At 35.0% G+C, this 25,730-nt stretch overlaps 1 pseudogene; it reads right to left on the minus strand.

Moving 5' to 3' along the window:
* Positions 1-230: 230 nt before the first annotated feature.
* LOC120160075 lies at positions 231-2,056 on the minus strand (annotated as a pseudogene).
* Positions 2,057-25,730: the final 23,674 nt, after the last annotated feature.

Below are 25,730 nucleotides of genomic sequence, written 5' to 3' on the forward strand. Positions count from 1 at the left end.
CTTCCAGGCATACAACACCACCTCAAACAGAACTTAAGATATTTATGCAACCCCATCCTTTCTAATACTTTCAGACCATTGAGATTATATGTCAACCAGAACTTAACACCAAACAAGTTCATACCTTAACAAGAATACGGACTTTATAATCATGCAGTTTAAAACCTCTCAGCGATAAAGAGCTATCATCCCTCCCTGCATTATCATATGAGAAGATATGTAAAGAGCAGTTAAAAGAGACACTCAAGAAGAGAATCTGTACCTGTTTTGGAAGACTCAAAGAATAAACGCTCTATCAAGTGACAATTGGAGCTCACTGACATAAAAGTTTGCCTCAACTCGACATGACTGCATCAATCGAAGGTTGATTGAACAATTTTAAGGTTAAACAAAAAACAGAATTAGCTACTCTGCTAAAACCACATTGTCTGAGTACCACAAACAACTGCAAACCAAATTGTGTTAAAACTAACAAAACTCGATGATCAGATAATAATTGCTTTTTTAATTAATATAGAATGTTTTATTCATTATTCATTCATTCGGATATTTATTAATATTAGTATACTAATTTACGTTAGTGCACGTAGAAAATGGATCTTTTGTGAGCGTTGTTCTTTGATCAATCATTCCAAATTTTTTCATATTTAGAAACAACTTTTAAGTTATAAGCTTCTACCGCTTGTTATATCATCCAGCTGCAACAGCTTAACGCATGCTCAAACCAACAGAAAAGAAAGGAAAGGGCAAATTGGTGGGGTCAATAAATGTAAAAACCAACTTAGATAGCGAAACTTACAGGCCGACAATTTCCAAATCAAGTAAAGAAGGGTAGGCAGCTAATGCCACACAAAGTGATGTATTATCCATTCTTTCAATATTGTAAAGATGCAACCTCCACAAAAGAGCCCTTACAATATGAAAATAGCAAATAATAAGAACAAAAAGAACAACTTATCACATAAACCACATTCTAAACAAGGAGTCAATGTATTCAACCATACCCAGCGGTGCCATTGTCCCCACTTAATGGGTATAAGCAGGTCCTTGTAAGAATAGATGATTCCTTCCCTTACCTGGTCTTTTTTTCATTCCATGAAAAGCTAAATACATCTACAAAATTCTGGATGGTATAAACCAATGGTTGACAGGAACCCGGAGAGGAAGTTGGGCCTGGTACTATTCCAAGCTTAAGCGATCTAAACAACCATTCAAAACATCGTAATTAACAAGAAAACATAACAACATAAACAACCACATGCAAATAAATGAACTAGCTGATACTAGCCCATACAAATCCTTTTCTCTAATAGATAAAACATAAAGGAAATGGCAAAAACACCTTCTGAGTTACTAATTAATGAAGTTTTCCAAGACTTAAGAGATCGATAAGCGGTAATAAGACTTTTAAAATGCAAAAGGAAACTTAAGTATCGGCTTAAGATAATGTATTTATTAGTTAAAAATAAAGGCAAATTGTAATAGCGAAAAATGAAAGGAAATCTTACCGGAACGATTTCCCAGCTCGTTGGATCATGGTGGAGACAACAACATTATTAACCTTGGGAACGACAGTGGTAAGGTCAATATTCTCATAGCACAATGGATCCATAGCACACTTGTTAAACATCCAACACGTTGCTGTGGCGTAGCAAAGACTCTGCGAATCTAACATAGAAAACACCTGCAATAAAATTAAAAAAACATGTCATCATCAAAACAAGATTTAAAAACAAAATCAAAGGCCTTGATGAAAATGTGGAAGAATGGAGGTATTTACCTTGATGGTCAGATCAGGAGGGAGGGCCCAGGCGATGGAGTTATGAAGGGAAGCACGTTTACGAGCAGAGCGATTAGCGGTACGGAGGAGGAGGGAACCAATACTGTGAGTGCGATCGATGAGAAGAGCCTGATCGGCGTCGGAAGGAGTGGAATCGAGGAGGCGGTCGAAGGAAAGGTCGAGGGAAACAGGAGGGGAGGAATCGGCGAGAGAGAGAAAAGAGAGGAGGAGATGGTCCATTTGAGTGAAGCGAGAAGGGAGGTTAGGGTTTTCAAAAGAGGATTGGCAACATCACTATAGTAAATGTGTATAACGGCGTTTGTATAAAAACGCCACTAAAGTACAATTCTATAGCGGCGTTTGTATAAAAATGCCACTAAATTACGAGTCTTTAGCGGCGTTTGTATAAAAACGCCACTAAAGTACTACTCTTTTGCGGCGTTTGTATAAAAACGCCACTAAAGTACTACTCTTTTACGGCGTTTGTTGAAAAAACGCCACTATCGATGAACCTATTGCGGCGTTTTTATAAAAACGATGCTAAAGTTACCATTTTGTGGCGTTTGCTATGTAAACGCCGCTATATGTTTAAAATTAGTGGCGTTTACTCCTAAAACGCCGTTGTATAACAATTTTACTGTAGTGTACGTGAGATAAATTATTTCTCCGCATGGACATAAGAGAATGTATCCTCTCGAATTGAACTCGATCCGTGAGCTTGTAATGGGCCAGGATTGAGGGTTTGGTAGCCCAAGGGGGCACCAACATCAAGGACAATTCTAGTACCTTTTTCCTCATAGAGCTGAAACCATGCATATAGTGAACCGTAGAATGATCACCCTAGGTATAGCTGTACTGAACCTTTGTCCATCAATAGGTACCCAAAGGAGGAGCGTTTCTGAACCTTTTTATTTTTCTGTTGAATAAAAACATGTGAACTAGATACTATGCTGTTAGGATTAATTTCTTGAAAATAATTATTTTGGGTAGAAATCATGTTTGGGTAGGATCGCTATCTATTTAAATGCATGTTCGGGTAGATATCATGATTGGATAGGTGTTATATTTATATGTAGATAACATCTTTTAATTATCTTGCTGGTACTAATTCAGTTTTCTCTTTTTGTTTGTGATTCTAACTTATTTTGTTTCTTTTGTTTGTGTCATTTTTTGTTACGTTACATTACATTGAATTTTTTTGCATCTTTGCGTAATCATCATGAATAAAAGAAAGGTATTGATTAACCAAGTAATCATCAGATTAGAAGAGCGATCACTGCAATGGAAAAGAGTTTTCATAACAAGGAAGAACTCAATCCAGTAGTACGAGCTTGGTCGGAGGAAACATAAAAAGTAAAAGGATACAGTTTGCCTGAAGGTTATGCATCACAGCTATCCACAAATGTCATTATTAATCTCAAGCAGAACGATTTACGAGAATTGATAGAAATTTGAGAAAGTTGGAGAGTAATTACCAAAGAGAGGTTCTACAAGAAATATGATGACATAGCTCAGCTCATTTATGTAAAGATAGATGAACCATTGCTCAAAGCTCTGGTCCGATTCTGGAACCCTGCGTATAGCTGTTTTACTTTTAACAGGCAGGATTTGACACCAACGATCGAGGAGTATATATCTCTGTTTAACTTTGAAAATATCCAGGTGGATAAAGTTTATTCCAGACCTCTGAAAGTTCAATCCTTTAAGAATAAACTGGTAAAGTTTACCGGTACAAGTGAAAATTAGATAGTATAACACATTCAACAAAAAGGAGAAAGCGAATATTTTCCTTGGCATTGTCTTAAGAAGGTGATACTCAAGCATATAGATGAAGATAAGATGTTGGACACATTTGCTCTTGCCATGTATGGTCTAGTAATATTTCCAAAGACTTTGTTCTATGTGAAAAGTGCTATTGCAGATTTCTTTGACACATTCATAAATCCAGCACTAGCAGTTTTGGCAGAAACTTTTCAATCCCTAAACAATTATCGTAGATTGAAAGGGTCGATTCATAGGATGTGCTCAATTACTCATTGTATAGATTTGTAGTCACTTCTGGAAAGAAGACAAGGTATCCTACCATCGTTTTTCTACGATGTACTCATCTTTGAAAGAATTTCTGAGCAAAGAGTGGCCATAAGGGTTACCAAGGAAGAAATGGATAACAACTTTCAGTAATTTACAGGAACGCGATATTTTATTTAGATGTGAGGATATTGACCATGTATCTTTACTGGGATATGGGGAGGAGTCAACTATGCCCCATTAATGGTTCTCAGACAATATAGAGCTCGTCAATTTGTTCCAGTAACAAGCGGCTTAAAGGAACCTGAAATCACTTATCGTGGAGGCCATTACAAGAAGAAAGCATGAGATCTATCTCTCGCCTGAAAAAGAACCTTTCGAACAAGAGCTGTGTTTGGAGATGTTATGTATACACCCGACTATGAAGCTTGGAGACTTACAAGGACGAATGAAAATGTTCATTTTCCAGATCCAGGAGGAGATATTCCTTGGGAAGAGCTTATCAAGGTGGTACCTTCACAAGATGAGATTCTTATTGCTGAGTTTGAAGCTGAAAGAAAAAAATGGGACAAAGTAATAGAAGAAACAAGACAAGAAAAGCTCATGATAGATCTTGATAGGGGTCTCCATGTTCAACAATGTGATTTGTTGAGGAAAGATAAAGAGAAATTCGATCTCGAGCTGTCTGATTTAAAAAAGGAATACCGCAATCTACAAAAGGCAAAAATATATGGGTCTATCAAGACATCACAATAATGGGCCAAAGAGTTGACAATTGAGAGACAATGAGTTCAAAGTCTGGAGGCTGAGAACAAACACCAACTTAAGATAATTGAGGCCGAGAAGAAATTGCAGGACAAATATAAAGCTGAGAAAATAAAAGTGACTATGCAGCTTAAGATTGAAAACAATAGAGCTGAGAAATTGAAGACTGAGAAGAAAGCTGTCTTGAAGGATTAGGAAGCAGAAAAACATCGAGTCAGTGGTTTGGAAGCTGAAATGAATAATATACTGGAAGAACTCGAGGCCAGGGATCAGTGGATTCAAGAATTAGAGGAAGAAAAAGAACAAAAGAGAAAGGAAATGTGGACTGAGAGACAGGGATAGAACCGAATTCTCGGAAAAAAAATAGGCCGAAATTGGGTATTTGATGCAAAGATTCCAGAAAAAGAGTAGTAGAGTGGGATAATTAACAGAAGAAATGGAAGGTTTGCAGACCAATTATGAAGAGGAGTTGAATCGGTCTCGAGCTATGAATGGTGAGCTAAGAGATCATATCTCACATCTTGAGGAGTCCTTACTTCAAATGCAAGTGCCACGTGAGTGGATGAATTTAAGGCTTACCCGTGAGGAGAATAACTCTTTACGAGAGCAAGTCAGAGGACTAGAGAGTGAGTTTCAATGCTGTCGAGTACACATTACCAATCTCAAAAGGGAAATTACTCAAATAAAGGAGGGATGGAAGGACACATATGAATACCACTGGATGTTTGTTGAGGAACGTGAACGCATGATGGGTGAAGCAATAGCACAAATGAGCGAGGTGGCCCATTATACATAAGAACTAGCTAACAGGGCTGAAATCATTCTGCTTCGTATTATTTTATTATCTGAGTATGGGGAAAAGGTCGCTGGGATCATGAATGAAATTATAGAATTAAATAACAGAGCCAAACCGTATTTGTAGAATTGATATTTCTTGTAAAGATGAAAGCTCTTTTGTAAGAATGAAACTTTTATAAGAATGGCTACTTTTGGAAATCAATACCTTTTGCATTTGCATTTGCATCTTTGCATAATAGTTTCAATCTTATATCATGTATTTGCATTTTGTTTTAAACTATTTTACATGAATTCATCCATTAAATCACAAAAAATAATATAAAATATAATTTCCAATCATTGTAGTTATTATGGCATATGATACTCGAAATATAACTAAGAAAATGGAGGCAAGAATGATCCAATTTGAACAAGAACAAAAACAAGCTCAAGAAGAAATGAGAAAGAGATTAACTAAGATGGAAGAAGAGATAACAAACTCGCAAGTCGGTCTATTACAAAGGATTGAAGAAATGTTTAAGGGTGTGTTTGGTTGGGGGAATGTGAGATTCCCATGGGAATGGAATCCACATTACCCCGTTTGGTTGGCCGGGAATGTCATTCCCGGTAATCTTATATTACCAATAGTGGATTTTTTGGGGTATATTACCGAGAATGTCATTACCTCCCTTTCCTTAGGTATTGTTGGTTACCGACGTTTTGGACTAAAATGCCCATAAAAAAATTTTCTTTCAAAAATATCCTTATTCTGTCGTTGAATAATAAAAATTCTACGAAGGTTAAATTACAAATTTATCCTTAAACTATTTTAGATTTACAAAAAAAAATCTATAATTAAAATTTTATATTAAGTTCAGGGGATAAAATAAAATTTTACTATTTCATTAAACCTTTTTATATTTTCAATTTTGTAAAAAAATTATATAAATTTTATAAATTTAAATTTTTTAAAGAAAATATATAAATATTTTCCAACTTTTTAAATAAACAAATATATAATAAGGACAATTTGGTCAATATTCATTCCAATAATCTTTTATTCCTTTAACCAAACACAGTAATCTTATATTCATGATAAACCAACCAAACACAAAATACAACATTCCCAGTAATCCTATTCCCTGGTAATCTTTTATTCCCACTGATAATCTTACATTCCATGAACCAAACGCACCCTAAGAAACATGCTACAGGTAGAAAGCCTACGGATGACCAATTAACATCATCCGAACAAGATCCTTCGCATCCTCCAGGGTTTGGTCCAGGAGCATCATATTCTGCGTTGTTTACTTCTGACCCGCAGCACCTACCAGGGTTTACACTAGAATCCCGTCCTCCTCCTGGTTTCACACCTATACACATCTTTACTCACCCTTCGGTACCTCAAGAAGTCCGACCTCATGCATATGCCAGCAATGAGAATCAGCAGCACCATATAGGATCCACATTCCCAAACATTTATCAGCCTGTTTCAGGTATAAGGCTAGGGGAATTTAATACCGAGCACCTAACTCCAGATTTGAATGAGTTAGCCGACAAGGAAAAATCCAATGAACAAATAACTCAACAGTTGAAGAAATTGGAAGAAAGGGTAAAATCGGTAGAGGTAATTGAACCGTTCTATGGGTCTGATGCCAGAGAGCTGAGTTTGGTCCCATACATAATCATCCCTATGAAATTCAAGGTTTGTGAATTCAAAAAATACAATGGAACCACTTGCCCATCATCTCATATTACTATATTTTGCCGGAGGATGGCTGGCCATGTGAATGATGAAAAACTATTGATTCACTGTTTTCAGGACAATTTAACAGGTTTTGCCGCCAAGTGGTATAACCAGTTAACTAGGGCTCACATCAAATCATGGAACGACTTGGCAAAAGCATTCCTAGAACAATATCGCCATGTTACAGATATAGTTCCTGATTGATGGACTCTTCAAAATATGAAAAAAAAGCAATAAAACTTTTCGAAAATTTGCCCAAAGGTGGCGTGATGTCGCTGCACAGGTCCAACCCCCTTTACTAAAAAAGGAAGCTACTGTAATTTTTGTCAACACTTTGAGAGCTCTGTATTTGGGGCATTTTCTTGGAAATGCCACTAAAATTTTTGTTGATTTGATCATCTCTGGTATCGAAAATGCTATAAAAAGTGGTAAGATTGAAGTAGCTGAAGGGTCTAGCTCCAAAAAAACTGTGTACCGAAAAAGGAAAGTGAAGTTAATAATAAAAGTGTCTACCACAAGAATACTACAAATAGTGTCACAATAACCCAATCAAGGTCTAAGAGGAATGTCATGAACACCACTAGAAATGATTCCAGGGGACCTCGTAAGGAGAGAGAGAGGGTGTCCTTCACACCACTATCCGTACCTTATTCAGAGATATACACCTCGTTATTAAAGGCAGATGTGGTACCCCCTACCGTTTGACTCCTCTTCAACCATCGTACCCTCATCGGTATGATGCAAATGCACATTGTGATTACCATGATGGAATTATTGGTTACTTTATTGAGAATTATTTTGCCTTCAAAAAGATAGTGCAAAATCTGATTAATACATGAGGATTACAGTTTGACTTGCCAGATGTATCAACACACCCATTACCGAATCATGGAGGTAAAGGTGTAAATGAAATTCATGAGGAGAATAGGAGGAAGACAATGACAGATGTTCATGAAATCAAATGTCCCTTCAGTTGGGTATTCCAGCAACTCTATCAGGCTGGCATGATTCGACAAGATCTTAAGCCAAAGACTAGTGAGGGTGGACATTATTGTGAATATCACCAAGAAGAATGATACAAAATTTAGCCTTGCCTTGAATTCAGGGGGTTACTACAAAGATTGATGGATAATAAGGAGGTAGAGTTCTTTGAGGAAGATAAGGAGAAAAAGAGAAGAAGATGTCTTCACGATAGAAAATTCTGAGCCCGTTCACAAAACAAACAAGCCAGTGGTTATCACTGTGAAACCATCAACAATGAATTCTGGGTCGTCAACGCCAAACGTTGTGATCACAGAACATTCACCATTTCCATTTAAAGACACCTGCAAGGTGCATTGGAACTATACTGCTAATGTTACATTGATAAGGGGATATGGTTCGCTAGAGAAAATAAAGGTAGTTGAAGGTGAAGCACCAGTAGGCAACTTGATGAACAAAATTGTGAATGAAGTCGGGCACTTCACAAGAAGTGGGAGGTGTTATTCTCCCGAAACATCAAAAGAAATGGACAAAATGAAAGCAAAAGGAAAAGCTGTACCGCAAAAGATATTTAACGATGAACCCCCACCAATGATCAATGAGCCGGTAACAGAAACACAAGCTCAAGAATTCTTGAAGTTTTTAAAACATAGTGAGTATAATGTAGTTAAATAGCTACATAAGCAACAATCACGGATTTCAATTCTGGATTTGTTAATGAATTCAGAGGTACATCGAAATGCTTTACTAAGAGTGCTCAATCAAACATTTGTGCCTAAGGATATACTAGTGAACAAGTTGGATCGAATTGTAAGGCTCATAGCTGCTGACAACTACATAACTTTCACAGATGATGAAATTCCTGATGGTAGAATGGGATCGATAAAAGCCCTCAATATCATAACTCACTTCCATGGTCATGTCTTACCAGGTGTTTTGATTGACAATGGGTCTGCACTTAATGTTATGCCTATGGCTACGTTACGAAGGTTACTGGTGGATAGGTCATATATGAGGGCCTACCAAAACATTGTCAGAGCCTTTGATGGAACCTAGTGGGATGTGCTTGGAAAGATGGAGGTACCACTGTTGATTGGACCAATTATATACAATATTGATTTTGTGGTGATGAATATCAACCCCTCATATAATTGCTTGCTTTGGAGGCCCTGGATTCATTCTGCAGGGGCAGTCCCTTCGTCCTTACACCAAAAATTGAAATTCGTGTAAGATGTTCAGTTGATTAGTATTGGGGCAGAGGAAGAAATTATTGTTTCTGTGACGACTGACGCCCCATATATTGAGACAAATGAAAATGCCCTAGAGTGTTCTTTCAGAGCCTTAGAATTTGTCAGCGCTACTTTCATTACTGAAGGAAACAAGATTCCTTGCCCACATTTATCTGATTGTACTAAGATGACTATACGAGAGACTATAGGAAAAGGAGCCAAGATAGGAAAGGCTCTTGGTAGATGTTTGCAAGGGACTTTATATCCCAAATTTGTCATGATGAAGAGCGATCGCTTCGGGCTAGGGTTTAAGCCTGATTTTCAGCAAAGAAAGAAAGAAATGAAAAGAGAGGTGAAGTAAGAAGAGCTAGACTAAAAGGAAATGATATTCCGTGGGAGCGTATGTCTTTTCCTCCCCTGGAGAACTCTTTCAAGTTTGGAGGAGTCTTTGATATAGAGCAATAGTTAGCCAGGGCAATTGATGAAGAAGAGCAAATGAAAGACAAAGATTTGTTCAATGAAACTATGGAGGGTTTGGTCATTAACATGATAATTGGGGACGATAAAGCGGGAAGATATTTGGCTGGAATCCATCTTTGCTTCCCAGGGGAAACGCTGAAAAATTGGACTGCAGAGGATCTCCCTGTAGTTTTTAAGATTAATTCAGAGTAATACCCAGTACTAGTCCTTATGCTTGTACCCGTAAGTATTAAGGAATTTTCATAAGGGCAGCTATGTTAACTCTACTTACTTTCAATAAAAGCTTTTGTTTCTTAAATTACCATCATTATTTACATTTTCATTTTCATTCTTTACATTCATTTCATAAATTCTGGTTTTCTTCCAAATATATATTCGATTCAATTTTTCCCTTTACAGGTGTCACAATATCAATAGCATGAATGTTTTTGAATCTAATACTAAGATAAAATTTGAGCATTCCGTATGTCTAGAAGAAATCAATGAGTGTCAGGATGAGGTAGAATGTGATGTTCCTAACGAACTATTAAGACTGGTAGAAAATGAGGACAAACAAATCTTACCTCACCAGGAAGAAAATGAGGTTATAAACTTGGGAACTGATGATGACAAGAGAGAAGTAAAAATCGATAGCATAGTTTCTACTGAGATAAGACAAGACTTGATAGATCTTCTTCGAGAATTCAAGGACATCTTTACGTGGTCTTACCAAGATATGCCAGGGCTGAGTACAAATATAGTAGTGGACAAGCTTCCGATAAAGCCTGAGTGTAAGCCAGTTCAGCAAAAGCTCAGAAGAATGAAGTCATAAATAATGTTAAAAATTAAAGAGGAGGTGATGAAACAAATTGATGCAGGGTTTCTTCAAGCGGCAAAGTATCCGGAACGGGTCGCCAACATAGTTCCTGTGCCAATGAAAAATGGGAAAGTTCGCATGTGTGTGGATTACAGAGATCTCAATAAAGCAAGCCCAAAAGACAATTTTCCATTGCCTCATATAGATACTTTAGTGGATAACATTGCTGGTCATTCGTGGTTTTTTTTATGGATGGCTTCTCGAGGTATAACCAAATAAAAATGAACATTGAAGGCATGGAAAAAACTACATTTGTGACTATATGGGGAATATTCTGCTATAAAGTGATGCCATTTAGTTTGAAAAATGCTGGGACAACTTACCAAAGAGCTATGGTGACTCTTTTTCACGACATGATGCACAAAGTGATTAAAGTGTATGTAGATGACATGATTTCCAAAGCCAGAACTGGAGTTGAACATATTCAAAACTTTAGGAAGCTTTTCCAAAGGTTGAGGAAATATCAATTGAAACTCAATCCAACTAAATGCACCTTCGGGGTAACGTCAGGGAAACTCTTGGGTTTCGTGGTTAGTCAAAGAGCAATTGAGACCGATCAGGATAAAGTAAAAGCCATTCAAGATCTTCCATTGCCTCATACACAAAAAGAAGTTCGAGGTTTTCTAGGAAGATTAAATTATATATCTCAATTCATTTTCACAATTAACTGAAAAAATGTGACCCAATTTTCAAATTGCTTCGAAAGAATAACCCCGAAGTTTGGAACGATGAGTGCCAAAAGGATTTGGAGATAATAAAAGGATATTTGTCTAATACTCCAATTCTGGTGTCACCAGTCCCTAGTAGACCATTAATCCTTTATCGAACGGTCTTTGAAAATTCGATGGGATGTGTATTGGGGCAGCATGACGAATCTGGAAAGAAAGAGAGAGCCATCTATTATCTAAGCAAAAAGTTCACCGATTGTGAGATCCGATACTCACCAATTCAAAAGCTATGTTGTGCTTTGGTATGGGCTACTAGAAGGCTCAGGCAATACATGTTATACCACACTACTTGGTTGATATCTAAACTTGACCCTTCAAAATATTTAATGGAATCACCAGCTTTAACTAGTAGATTTGCTAGATAGAAGATGTTGTTATCAGAATTTGACATTATATATGTGAACCAAAAAGCAATAAAAGGGAGTGCCATAGTAGATTTCCTTGCAAGTCGTGCCTCAGATGACTATGAGTCCTTAAACTTTAATTTTCTAGACGAGGATTTGATGTGCATCACAACCAAGGAGGAAACAATTTCAGATAATAAATCCTGGAGGTTGTATTTTGATGGGGCATCTAATGCTTTAGGACAGGGAATTGGAGCAATATTGATTTCTCCGGAAAATGTCTGTTATCTTTTTACATGCAGATTGGAGTTCTTTTGAACCAACAATATGACAGAGTATGAGGCTTGTGTTATGGGGTTAAGAGCAGCTATAGAAAGGAAAATCAAAGTACTCCAAGTATATGGAGACTCTTCACTAGTGGTGTATCATTTGCGAGGAGAATGGGAGACAAAGGATCCAAAGTTAGTGGAATACCGAAGATTGATCCTTGAATTGGAAAAAGAATTTGAAGATATCACTTTCAATTATTTCCCTCGAGAATATAATCAAATGGAAGATGCTTTGGCCACACTTGCTGCAATGTTCCAAGCAAATAGAAGAGTTGACATGATTCTAATTAAAATGCAAATGTATAAAACCCCAGCACACTATTATAATATCAAAGAAAAGGAAGATGGTCGTCCATGGTATTATGACATTTTGCAATATATCAAGCATCAAACTTACCCACAAGATGCGTCTGAGTTTGATAAAAAAACAATAAGGAGAATGGCTACCGGATATGTATTAGAAGGGGAAGTTCTACATAGAAAGAGTATTGATCAATTTTTGATGAGATGTGTGGATGCCCTAGAAGCAAAAAGAGTACTTGAAGAGGTACATGAAGGGATATGTGGAACACATGCAAATGGGCTTTCTATGGCCAGGAAGATCATAAGATATGGATACTATTGGGCCACTATGCATTCAGACTGTGTTGATTATGCAAGAAAATGTCACAAATGTCAAATCTATGGGGATAAGATCCATACATCTCCGTCACCTTTGCACGTGATGACTGCACCATGGCCATTTTCTATGTGGGGCATGGATGCCATTGTGGCAATTACACCAAAGGCTTCGAATGGACATCGCTTCATATTTGTGGCAATGTATTATTTTACTAAATGGGTTGAGGCTGCCTCATATGCAAATATCACGATATCTACAGTTTGCAAATTCATAAAGGAAGAGATAATTTATCGGTATGGGTTGCCAGAAAGAATTGTCACAAATAATGCCATTAATTTGAATAACAAGATGATGGTAGAACTTTGTACTCAGTTCAAGATAAAAAATTCTAATTCAGTGACATACCGTCCAAAGATGAATGGAGAAGTGGAAGAATCAAATAAAAATATTAAAAGGATCATCACAAAGTCTACTAATACTTACAGAGATTGGCATGACAAATTACCTTTTGCCTTGTATGCATATCAAACTACAGTACGAACTTCCACAGGGGCAACGCCTTTCTCTTTAGTCTATGGGATGGAGGCAGTCTTGCCAGTGGAAGTAGAAATCCCATCACTTCGAATTTTGAAAGAGGTGAAGTTGGATGAAGCTGAATGGGTTCTGGCTCGATTTGACCAGTTGAATCTCATTGAAGAAAAGAGATTAAAAGCTATTTGCCATGGTTAGATGTATAAAAAACGGATGATGAGAGCTCATGATAAGAAAGTTCATCCAAGAGAATTTTGAGAGGATGATCTAGTGTTAAAAAAGATTATGCCAATTCATAAAGATTTCCGAAGGAAATGGATGCCTAATTGGGAAGGTCCATATGTTGTCAATATGGCCTTCTCTGGGGGAGCGTTGATATTGGCAGAGATGGATGGAGAAAAACTGAGAAATCCAGTAAACTCAGACTCTGTCAAGAAGTACCATGCTTGAAGAAAAAGGAACAAATAAAAAGGTGAAAAAGGAAAAAAATGAAAAAAAAGAAAAAAAGAAAGAAAAAATGAAAAAAATGAAGAGAGAAAATGAGGGTTTGAGATAAAAATCCACAAAGGACATCTTAAAACCAAAGGAAGAATTTGAGTTGAAAACCTGAAAAGGCGACTCAAAGGCATTTTGAGATTAGGCATCAGGCAGCTAAATCCTCTCGAGGTTCTGATATTTTGAGAGAAGCTTCACGTCTACAGACATTTTGGCAATCCTTGAAAGTCTTCTAGACAAAAGCTCAACTCAATAGTTATATCAAGTGAATTGATTCATGAACACTCGTGCTAATGATCCATAGGGACATCTGACTTGTGGTTTTAAATTTCCACTATTTATGTGATTACCATAACTTTGTAAATTCAATTTCTTGTCAGTGAATTTGAAGTTTGTTATTTCAAGTCTCAATTTTATTCATTCTTCTTATAAGTGGATTAACATAACATTAAAAAATAAAAGATTTTTTGGTATTACTCTGAATTAATACTTCCATAGCAGAGATTCTAACTGTAATGCTCGAAGATATTAGGGTAAGATGTGACCAAAGAAAATGCATGTGAGCTGAGAAAAAAGAACATTGAAAACACTGATATTTTGATATGCTGACAAAGATGAACAGTTCAAAAGGAAGAAGAAAAGGATTTGTATGGGAACAAGAGAAATGAGAATTTGCATAAAATAGCCCAAGCAAAGTGTGGAGTACAAACGAAAGGACAAATGACGCATTTGAAATGAAGATTTGCGAGAACATAGAGCTCATAATATTTTAAATGACATCATGCATACATCATTATGCATCTATAAATATGAGCATGTTTATTCATTCATATTTATTGAAATACTTTGAATGTTTTGACAAAAATTCAGAGAGAGTCAATAGCAATTAAGATTCACCGCAGAAGGAGGTGAACCATCATTTCCAATGGAGAGCTCATAATGAGAAGAACTCATCTGACAGAAAGAGAAGAAGTTCATAATGAGAAGAGCTTGTTTGACCTATCACTCGATTCACGACATTTCGAATCATTGACACCTTGCTTGAGGGATTGACATTTCCATAAGAGTTTATAATGAGAAGAAATCATCATAAAGGAGAAAGTTCATAATGAGAAGAACTTATTCCTTTCAAATTCACCACAGAAGGAGGTGAACCAACATTTTCAGAAGAGTTCATAATGAGAAGAACTCGTCCTAAAGGAGAAAGTTCATAAAGAGAAAAAACTTGTTCCTTTTAAGTCCATCACAGAAGGAGGTGGATCAATATTTCCAATAATGAGTTTATAATGAGAAGAACTCATCCAACGAGGAAGAAGAAGTTCATAATGAGAAGAACTTGTTCAACCTTGCATCAGTGTTTCCAATGGAGAGTTCATAATGAGAAGAACTCATCCAAAGAGGAAGAAAAAGTTCATAATGAGAAGAACTTGTTCAACCTTACATCAGTGTTTTTAGTGAAGAGTTCATAATGAGAAGAACTCATTCACAAGAGAGAATAAGTTCATAATGAGAAGAACTTGTTCAATTTACCAACGAAGGAAGAATGGACAAAAATCGGTTGTCTTTTTCATCTTTGCCCTATTCTTGTTAACACGAGAATGTGAAAAGAGGGGCAGCTGTAGACACCTATTTTTGATCGAGATTAAAAATATATATTATTATTATTATTATTATAATAATTATTATTTTTATTATTTTTATTATTATTATAATAATTATTATTATTATATTTATTATTATTATTAATAAAATTTTAATACATATTTGCAGGCCCAAATATATATCTGTTGCTTTTTAGTTACCTTTGGACACCGGCGTCGCCGCTCGCCATTGCGAGCTCAACCGTGGTTTCTTTTCCCGATGAGGGGAGAGTAGAGAGAGTTTTAACTCTCTATCTCTCTTTTATTTCTGATAAAATGAGAAAATGAGGGTTGAAGAAATAAAAACATGTTTTGGGACTTAAATACACCGTACAAAATGACGTAGTTTTAACAAAAGGGCATTTTGTAATTTCACGCATGGGATATTCACAAATAAGGTCATTCTTAATTTTTAATTTTCTATTATGATCATTAGTATGACTTTTAATTTGAGCTACTATTTTAATTTATTTTACATTTTAGTCATATTTTTATATGTTACGTATTATTATAAATATTTGACATTGGTCACTATATGTTTAATTATTATATTATAGTCACAGACCGTATATTATATTTTATATTTAAATTTGGTCTTAAAATTTATTATTCTTTTGTTTTTAGTCACCTACTTATTTAATTTGTTAGTCTTTGTTATTTTATGTTGTAAATTAGTATTTATGTCATGTTAATATTTACATTAATTTAAATATATATAACATTAATTTAAATTTATTTGATTTAGTTCTAAACATATAAAGTAGTTTCAATTGTATTTACTTTTTATATATTATAAAAACTTTAATACTATTTAATTTATTAAATAAATTAGTTTATTTATTACTTATTATATTTTCAAAATATTATGTATTCATATATATATTACTATTCTAATTTTAACAAATATTATTTTATTAATTTTGATGTTATTTATTCGAATATGTTTCGAGAACATTTTTAAATAATAAATTCAAAATATATTAATCATATTTTAATAAACGGATCGTATTTTAATTTATATTTAATTTGTAATTTCTACATTTACGACAACGTGTAAGCAACACAGTACCAATTTTGGGCGCTGTGGGGGTGCTAATCCTTCTCCACGCGTAACCGATTCCCGAACCCGTTTTAATCGAATTTTTGGTAAACGTAGATCAGTTTTTGTCTTAAAAAAGGATTTTTATTAAAATTGTTTTTAAAAGACGCTTTTAGGTATTCAACCTACCTAAATCAAAGGTTGATGGAGACTGTTTTCGATTTAATCCAATTTAATCCAAAATAACCTATTTTCCAAAATAAAAAGTCGTAACTGTTTTTAAACAAAAAAAAATTGTTTTCAAGCCTAAAAGTGGTTATGACAAGTTGCTTGTATCAAACATTGGTGAAATACAAGGTTGGTGAAAGGTTTATATACAAACCTTTGTCTTTATTCATATTGAGTAATAAGGTATAAAGCCTGTGACCACAAGGTTAAGAGCTTTGTGTTGCATAAATTGAATTACATAGGTTATGATTGTATTAATATTTTTAATAAAATTACCAGATTTTATTCCATCTCGTCAAAGCTAATTTTTATTTGAATTTAGAATTCAAATTAATGAGATTTATGTGGATTTTCTTTAGATATTTTCCTGATATTTTACTAATTTCCCCTAGTTTTTAGGTATAAAAAGAATGTTTCTCCTTCAGTATTAATCACTCGTTCACTCACCTTTTCTTCTTCTTTTACATTTCTCTCTACATGAGTAATTTACTTTAAACTAAAGGTTTTCAACGTCTATTTTTCTGGTAGTGTTTACTCCAGTTAAAAGTCCCGCTTTCTTTTCGTTTGAGAAAGAACAACACTATTCAAATTTCACTTCCTTTATTTTGGGTGTACGAAATTCAGAAGACTGTATTAATTTAGGGGGCAGCGGTCAATTTCTGGTATTATACTAGTCCAGATGAAATTGCTTCTAAGCAGGGGCAGAAACTTTAAGGGGCTAGTGGGGCCATAACCCAAAAAAATTTAAAATAATGTATGTATGTATATTAAATCGTTAAATTTGACCCCTCAGAAAGATTTGTATAATAAATTTACCATTAAATTTAATTTCCTAATAGAATGAATATATTATTTTGGAACTTGGAAACCACTTAAATATTATTTATTGAAAAGTGATTATAGTTATTTTTTTTATATTATTATTTCACCTATAAATGAATGAAAATATATTCTTCTTTGTCATGTTTTATTTCAAGATACAAAAAATTATGTGTTTTTCTTGTTTGATTGTTCATATTCTTTGAGTTGTTCATCTTCTATGAGTTGAGAACTTCAATCAAGTTATCAAGTATTTCATTTAGATGAGTTTTTTTAAATATTTTTTTATTTTAATTTATATTTATAATTTTACTTCAAATGTAAATATAAATTTTAAAAAATTTCAATTAAATTAATTTATTTTTATGGTTATATGTTACAGGTTGTGTGAAATAATGAGCAAACAAAAAAGAAAAGATTCTTTTTTCAAAAAAAAAAAGATGTTGATAATATAGAAATTAGTATGCCATAAAAAACTTTAAGGCTTGAGCATCAAAGTCGTAGTCAATCTCCTCCTAAGTCTCCAGGTGTTGAAGTTGAAGACATTAATCTTCCGTTTATAGAACGTGATCTTGGGTCACGTAATTCAATGTGGGAATATCCAGTTAATCACTGAGATGAAATTCGACGAGCGTACTTGAGACCATGTCTGTATCAAATTTGTCTCTCTAATTATCTATTTTCTTAAGAAAAATATCATAGGCATTTTCAATATTTTTGGTTTGCTTAATTTTCTTCTTGGCTTGATTATTCTCCAACTAAGGATGTTGCATATTGTTTGCCATGTTATTTTTTTAACCATGAAATCTAGTAGGCAACCTTGTTGGGATGTATTCATAGTTAAATGGTTTAGAAGTTGGAAAAAAGTAAATTCCCGAAAAGAATTGTGTTTTTCTTAATCACATTGGAGATGATCACTGTTCACCACATAATAATACCGTAAGATCTTGTGTGGATTTGATGAACCAATCTGGACATATTGACAAAGTAATACATAGAGAAAATTCAAAACAAATTTTGAATAACAAGTTACGAGTCAAGACTTCAATAGATGATATTAGATGACTTGCATTTCAAGCTTGTGCTTCTAGAGGTCATGATGAGATACTCGATTAAAAAAATCAAGGAATTTTTCTTGTGTTGATTGAGCTTTTGGCATCCTATAACGATGATGTTAACAATGTTGTGTTGGAAATCCCCTAAACATGCTAAATATGTTTCTCCTTTAATTTAAAAGGAGATTTTACATGTTATTACTAATAAAGTTCGAAACAAGATTCGTGAAGATATTGGAGATTCAAAATTTTATATCATTATTAATGAAGCTCGTGATGAATCCAAAAGAGAACAAATGTCTCTTATTTTGAGATTTGTTGATAAAGATGGCCATATAGAGAGCGTTTTTTTATCTTGCACATGTTAAAGATACATCTGCATTAACTCTTAAAAATGGAATATTTGTTATTCTAGCTCGTCATGGTCTTGATGTTCAATATATTCATGGCCAAGGTTACGATGACCTAGTAATATTCGTGGATAGAAAGGATTGCAACCTGATTGTTCTTCTACTTATTATGCGCACTGTTTCTCTCATCGACTACATTTGGCTCTTGTTCCTGCATCTCGAGAGGTACATTTTGTTCACGCGTTTTTTTAATAATCTGAGTTTTATTATCAATTCTGCTAATGCCTCATGCAAACATCATGAAGAATTATATGCTAGTCAATAAGCTTAAATTGCACACATGTAAACTACAAATGAGATTCAAACCGAAAAAAGGTGCTAATCAAATTGGCACTTTAAAATGAGTTGGAGATACTTGTTGGGGCTCACATTTTCTTTCTATATGTAGTCTTATAAAAATGTTTGATGCAACTTATTTGGTGATTAAAAATATTAAAAATGAAGGTTCCACTTATTCTCAACGAGGGGATGCTTCTAGTGCTTCCAAAATGATTCAATCGTTTGAATCCATTTTCATTTTGTATTTGATGAAAGAGATCATGGACATTACTGATGTATTATGTCAATCTTTGTAGCAAAAGTCTCAAGATATTGTAAATGTTATGCATTTGGTTTCAAGTACCAAGGTGTTGATTCAAGATTTGAGAGAGCACAATTGAGAAAGTTTGTTGAAACATGTGGTATTGTTTTGTGAAAAGAATGATTTGAATGTTCTTGATTTAAATGCACGATATTTTGAAAGTAGGTGTCGACTCAAAAAAATCAAGTAACAGTGGAACACCATTATCATTTTGACATATTCGATGAAGTGATTGATTTCCAATTGAAAAAAATGAATGCAAGGTTTAGCATAGAGGCAATGGATCTTTTGAAACTTATATATGTTTTGGATTCGAATGAAGATTATAAATCTTTTAATATCAACAATATTTTCACTTTTGTTGAAAAATACTATCCTTTTGATTTTACTGAGCAAGAGAAATTGAATTTAGAATTTTAGTTGAAGCATTTTGAGTGCGATATGCATCTTGATGTGAAATTGCAAAATTTATCATGGTTGTCTCAATTGTGTGTTGCTATGACGAAAACAGGAAAATCAAAACTATTCTATCTTCTTGAAAGATTGATTAGACTTTTTTTTAACTCTTCCAGTGTCTACACTAACTAGTGAGTGGTCATTTTTAGCTATGAAGATCATCAAAACAAGATTGCAAAATAAGATGGAAGATGAATTTCTTCCAGATAACTTGGTTATTCATATCAAACGAGAGATTGTTGAGACTTTTACTTTGATTCAATTCTTGAGGATTTTGTTTCTTTGAAAGAACGTCATTCACAATTCTAGATGACATTATTATCAATGTATTTTTTAATCTTTATGCGAATGGATTAATTTTAAGGATTTTAAAATTTTTTATTTTATTAGTATGATATTTTGATTAATATGTACAAGTTCTTTTTAAATGGCCCCCAACAAATAATGTCAAGTTTTGCCACTGCTTCTTAGGAAGTGACTACACGACATAGTACTCGGTCTTTATTTATTATTCATTTAGTTTTTCAATTTATTTTAAAGTAAACTAATTTTCCAACAGGAAGAAATAAAATATATGATAAAACCCTAGCAATGACTATATCAAACATAATAGAGAATTAAATTAATATATTTAATTGTACTTATCTTATTCTCCTAAAATATAGAATATTCAGTTCATATCTAACAATATTGATATATTCTTATTATTCTTTAGTTATTAGTTTAGTATAGAAATCTTTTTGTTCTAACAAACTGATTCTCGTGTAAGCTTATTTTTATCTCCTAACATCAATGAAAATATTATGCCATTATTCATTCACTCTTACGTTTCTATATGGTATCAGAGCTGAAGTCGGTCCTCAACCTTGCTCACCACTCTTCCACCAATGCTACCAATAACATCACAATGACCACTGAACCTCAGCTTATTACCATCCCCAACCCAGAAAATCCTACCCAAACTCTTCAACTCATAAACATCTCCCATCAATCCGTCATCAAATTAACATCCTCAAATTATCTTGCTTGGAAACTCCAGATTGAAGCCATTCTCATCGGCTATGACCTCTACAAATACATCGGCAACACTCATCCATGTCCTCCTCGCACCATCTCCCCCAACAATATTGAAGCTCCCAACCCGGCTTTCCTCCCATGGATTCGACAAGATAAATTGTTGTTTGGCGCACTTATCGGTTCTATCTCCTCCTCTCTTGTTCTACTCATCAAAAAATCGACCACCTCCCACGAAGCATGGCAAATTCTAGCCAACACTTATGCTCGCCCGACTCGTGGTCACATAAAGCAAATCAAGGACCAGATAAAGAAAGCCACGAAGGGATCTCAGTCCATCTCAAACTACATGCAGTATATCAAGTGTCGAACTGATCAACTTACTACATTCGGTAAACCGATGGACCATGAAGACATCATTGAGAAGATCTTAGAGGGTCTCGATGATGACTATCATCACATTGCAGATATAGTGGAAGGTAGGGACACTCCCATCTCATTTGATGAGCTTCATGAGAAAATCATCAACAGGGAACTAACTATTCAGCAGTCGCAATATGCTTCCTTCCTGCATCCCGTCACGGTAAATGTTGCCTCGACCAGGTCCAATCGTTCATACCGCTTCTCGTCGAACCAGACGTAACCTCCACACTCTACTCCTCGACAACAACCATCTTAGCCTCTGCAAGCCATGACTCGCCAGTAAAGGCCATATCTCGATAAGTGTCAAGGATGTCGCCAACAGGGCCACATTGTTGCTCAGTGTTCCCTCTTTCAGCTAGTACCCACCTTCTCGCACAGTGCTACTCGCTCCTCTCCCACTGAATCTCAGTGGCACCCAAAGCCACATATCACCACAACCTCAGGTGTCGAAACCCCGGCCTGGCTTCTCGAAAATGATGCCTCTCACCATGTCACGGCTGACCTTGGCAACCTCTCGCTTTATGCTCCATATGACGGGCCTGATGACATCAAAATCGGTGATGGCACTGGGTTACACATTTCCAAAACTGGTTCTACTTCTATTAAAACACCCTCTCACACTTTTTAATTACATGATGTTTTATTTGTTCCTGCCATAAAAAGAAACCTTATCTCCATATCTCAGTTTTTCAAAACCAATAATACTTCGATTAAGTTCTTACCATCTTCTTTTCATGTGAAGGATCTACTGACAGGGGCCACATTCCTGGAAGGATAACCTAAAGGTGGTGTATATGAATTGCCAATTTCTAACCTAACTTCTCGTCCTTCAGTATTCACCAATACCAAAGTATCCTCTTGTGCCTGACATCATCGTCTTGGTCACTCAACCAAGTCAATCCAATGTCATGCCGTCTTTAAATTTGGTTTACCTTTCGATTTCTCTAGCTCTAAGCATTTCCATTGTAAAGACTGTTTCTGCAATAAAAGTCATAAATTACCTTTTTCTCAGTAATCTATTGTGTATACTTCTCCTCTCTAACATATTTATTCTGATGTGTGACCTCACCTATTTATTATGTTGATGGTTACAAATACTATGTCATTTTTGTGGATCACTTCACGCATTACATATGGCTTTACCCCCTCAAACGTAAATCTGATGTTGCCACTATTTTTCCTCATTTTAAAGCACTTGTTGAAAACTTATTCCAAAAGAAAATAGTCACATTTTACTCTGACAATAGGGGGAATACATTGGTCTTGCCAAATCCCCTGGTCTTGCCACATACTTATCCACACATGGCATTTCACACCTCACCTCGCCACCTCACACTCCAGAACATAATGGTTTCTCAGAATGTAGACATCGTCATATTGTTGAAATAAGTATTTCTCTTCTCTCTCAAACTTCCTTACCACTAACCTTCCGGTCGTATGCCTTCTCCACCACCTTCTATCTCATAAATCTCCTTCAAACACCCACTCTTTATATGATCTCTCCCTATCATAAAAACTCTTTGAGTCACCACCCAACTATTCCAAGCTTCGAGCATTTGGCTGTCTGTGTTATCCTTGGCTTCGTCCTTACTCTCCCCACAAACTTGCTAGTCGATCCATGCCTTGTGTCTTTCTTGGTTATTCCCTCACTTAGAGTGCTTATCTATGTCTTGATCCAAGTACTCAAAAGGTATACATCTCACGTCATGTTCGATTTGTTGAATCTGAGTTTCCCATGTCTAAAGTTGATCCGCATCTTTCTCGTCCTGATAACTTGACATGTGACACATGGCTTCCTCGACATGTTATTCTCTCTATTTCATACACATTATCTGAAGTTAGTTCTAGTGGCTATTTACTAGTTGACTCCAACACACAAACGGATATGGTAGATCAACAAAACTTGCCTCTACCCCTCTCTCTTCCCTTTCCAAACCCACCTCACACTTCACCTACTTCTCCAAACACCGTACCACCCCTACTACCCACCCCAATACATGCACCTGCTCCTAGCATGTCTCCATCTGTTCCTTTTTGTTTACACCCACCTATTCCTAATCAAGTCTCAGAAATCCCATCACTCTCACCCTTCGTCCGCACCTCACCTATCGTCACCTGTTCCTGAAACAATATCCACAAACCAATCACCAAAATTAGCCTCTCGGCCCAACTTGCCTCCGAAATTGAACCCATATGTGTAACTCAGACCTTCAAAAATGGCTGATGGCGACAAGCGATATCCGAGGAATTTGATGCCTTGGTTTGAAATGACACTTGGGGACTGGTTCCTCCCAATGGTGTGCAAAATATTGTGGGGTGTAAATGGATTTTTTTGACTTAAATGTTTACCTGATTGTTCTATTGCTAGGTACAAGGCTCGACTAGTAGCAAAGGGGTTTCATCAACGGCCCAGAGTGGACTACCATGAGACCTTTAGTCCAGATGTAAAACCAACCACAGTTCGTGTTGTCCTCTCACTTGCTGTCAGCCAAGGTTAGGTTATTCGACAACTTGATGTCAACAATGCCTTTCATAAGGTTGTATAGTTGTATAAGGTTGTTAAGGTTAGTTACCTTGAGATTAGTTACCTTGAGATTAGTTAGCTAGCTTTTTCATTTAAACGTTTTGTAGTTAACAATTTAAATTAATGAATGTTGAGGTATTTCTTCATGTTGTTACTATGTTAAATTATACTTTTAACATGGTATTGACTATTGATTTTTGATCTATTTTTTTGAGGTTGTTTGCTCATTTCCTTTTTTTTGGTTATTGGACCTAGGTGCGATGTTTTTTGGGTAGCTTGCTTCCAATTCATTTTCTTCTTCAATGTTTTTTGTTGTTGGATAAACTACACCTTTCATCACTAAGCTTTATTCTCTCTCATATTTCACTCATTGTACTTTCACTTTTTCCAATTTACTCACTGAACTTTCGAATTACTCATGTTTTGATCACTCTAAATTATTTTATTATTATTTTCGTTTGATGTGGTATTTTTAATTATTATTTAATATAAAAGTGATTTAAAATATAAAATTAAAACCATATGATGGTCGTCCACTGTTAGCTGTCATTGAACACCACTATCGATGGTCGTAGATCTATTTGGTCCTAATTTTCATTGGTCGCTTCGACAAGAGCCCCTGAGTTAGAATTCGATCTCCATTTTGTCGGAAAATGCTCTGAATCCAATCAAAAGTCAGGAAAACGAAATGTCGTCCGTCGTAGATGGTGGTTGTCTGATCCCAGATTTCATTGGTAGCTTGTCTTGGCCCCCTGAGTCTGAATTCGACCTCCATTTTTTCAGAACATGTTCCAAAGTCCATGAATAAAAGATCGAAAGTGAGGGAACCAAAATGTTTCAATCGAGATTCACGAGTTTTTGAATATTTTATGGTGAAACAACCACCAGATTCGAACGCAACGTATATAAAACGAGTCTTTCGGTACAATTTAGGATCAAACAATAGTCAATTCTGAAGGTTGACAATGGTCGACAGTGACGAGAAGGGACAAAAGGAGCAGTGATTATTTTAAAACTTTTTAAATTTAATAATAATAAAATATTATTTTATTATTTATTTTAAATTATTTTTATATTTTAATTATGATAAAAAAATGTCACCTTATAGCATAATATACATTGGAAAAATTGAAAGTACAGTTAAAGAAGTAGGAGAGACAGTAAAGTTTAGTAATAAATGTAGTTTACCCTTTTGTGTTAGACGTTTCTCTCCTTTTGTTTCTTTTTTCATTGTTTCTTCTCAATCATCTTTTGTAATAATGTATCTAATGAAAAGATTAGATTTAGGGACGTAAAAAACTAACTCGACCTGTAAAGTTGAATGAAACCGTGTAACACCCTCAGACCAATACGGGTGACCCGATTCGATGACCCACACTAAAAATTTATGAAAATTAATATTTTTTTAAACCATAAAAAAGGTATATTTATAAATTCAAATACAAGTTCAGAAATTATTTATACGTTACAAATAGAATCCCATAATATCCAGTATTGAAACATTTTTATTGGAAACATTTTGATGTTTCGATATAACAAATTAAGTGTTATTGAATTTTAAGATTTTATAACCATTTTTAAAGTATATTCGATTAAATTATTAGAATATCAAAATATTACTCCAAGCTTTTCAAAGATCAATTGCAATCCTTACTAAAGTGTAAAATTGTGTTTTAAACTTAAAATATTTTTGAAACAATTTTACAAAGTAATTTGAACCAAAATCGAGCCAAAAATCAATTTTATGAAGGGATGTAACGATGCACCATTGGATGTACCGATGCACACCCTAATTTGAATGCATTTTATGTACCGATGCACAACCATGCATCGATGCACTCTTGTTTTTA

The sequence above is a fragment of the Hibiscus syriacus genome, unplaced genomic scaffold, assembly GCF_006381635.1.
Source record: "Hibiscus syriacus cultivar Baekdansim isolate YM2019G1 unplaced genomic scaffold, ASM638163v2 tig00111390_pilon, whole genome shotgun sequence".
In the NCBI taxonomy this organism is placed as follows: domain Eukaryota; kingdom Viridiplantae; phylum Streptophyta; class Magnoliopsida; order Malvales; family Malvaceae; genus Hibiscus; species Hibiscus syriacus.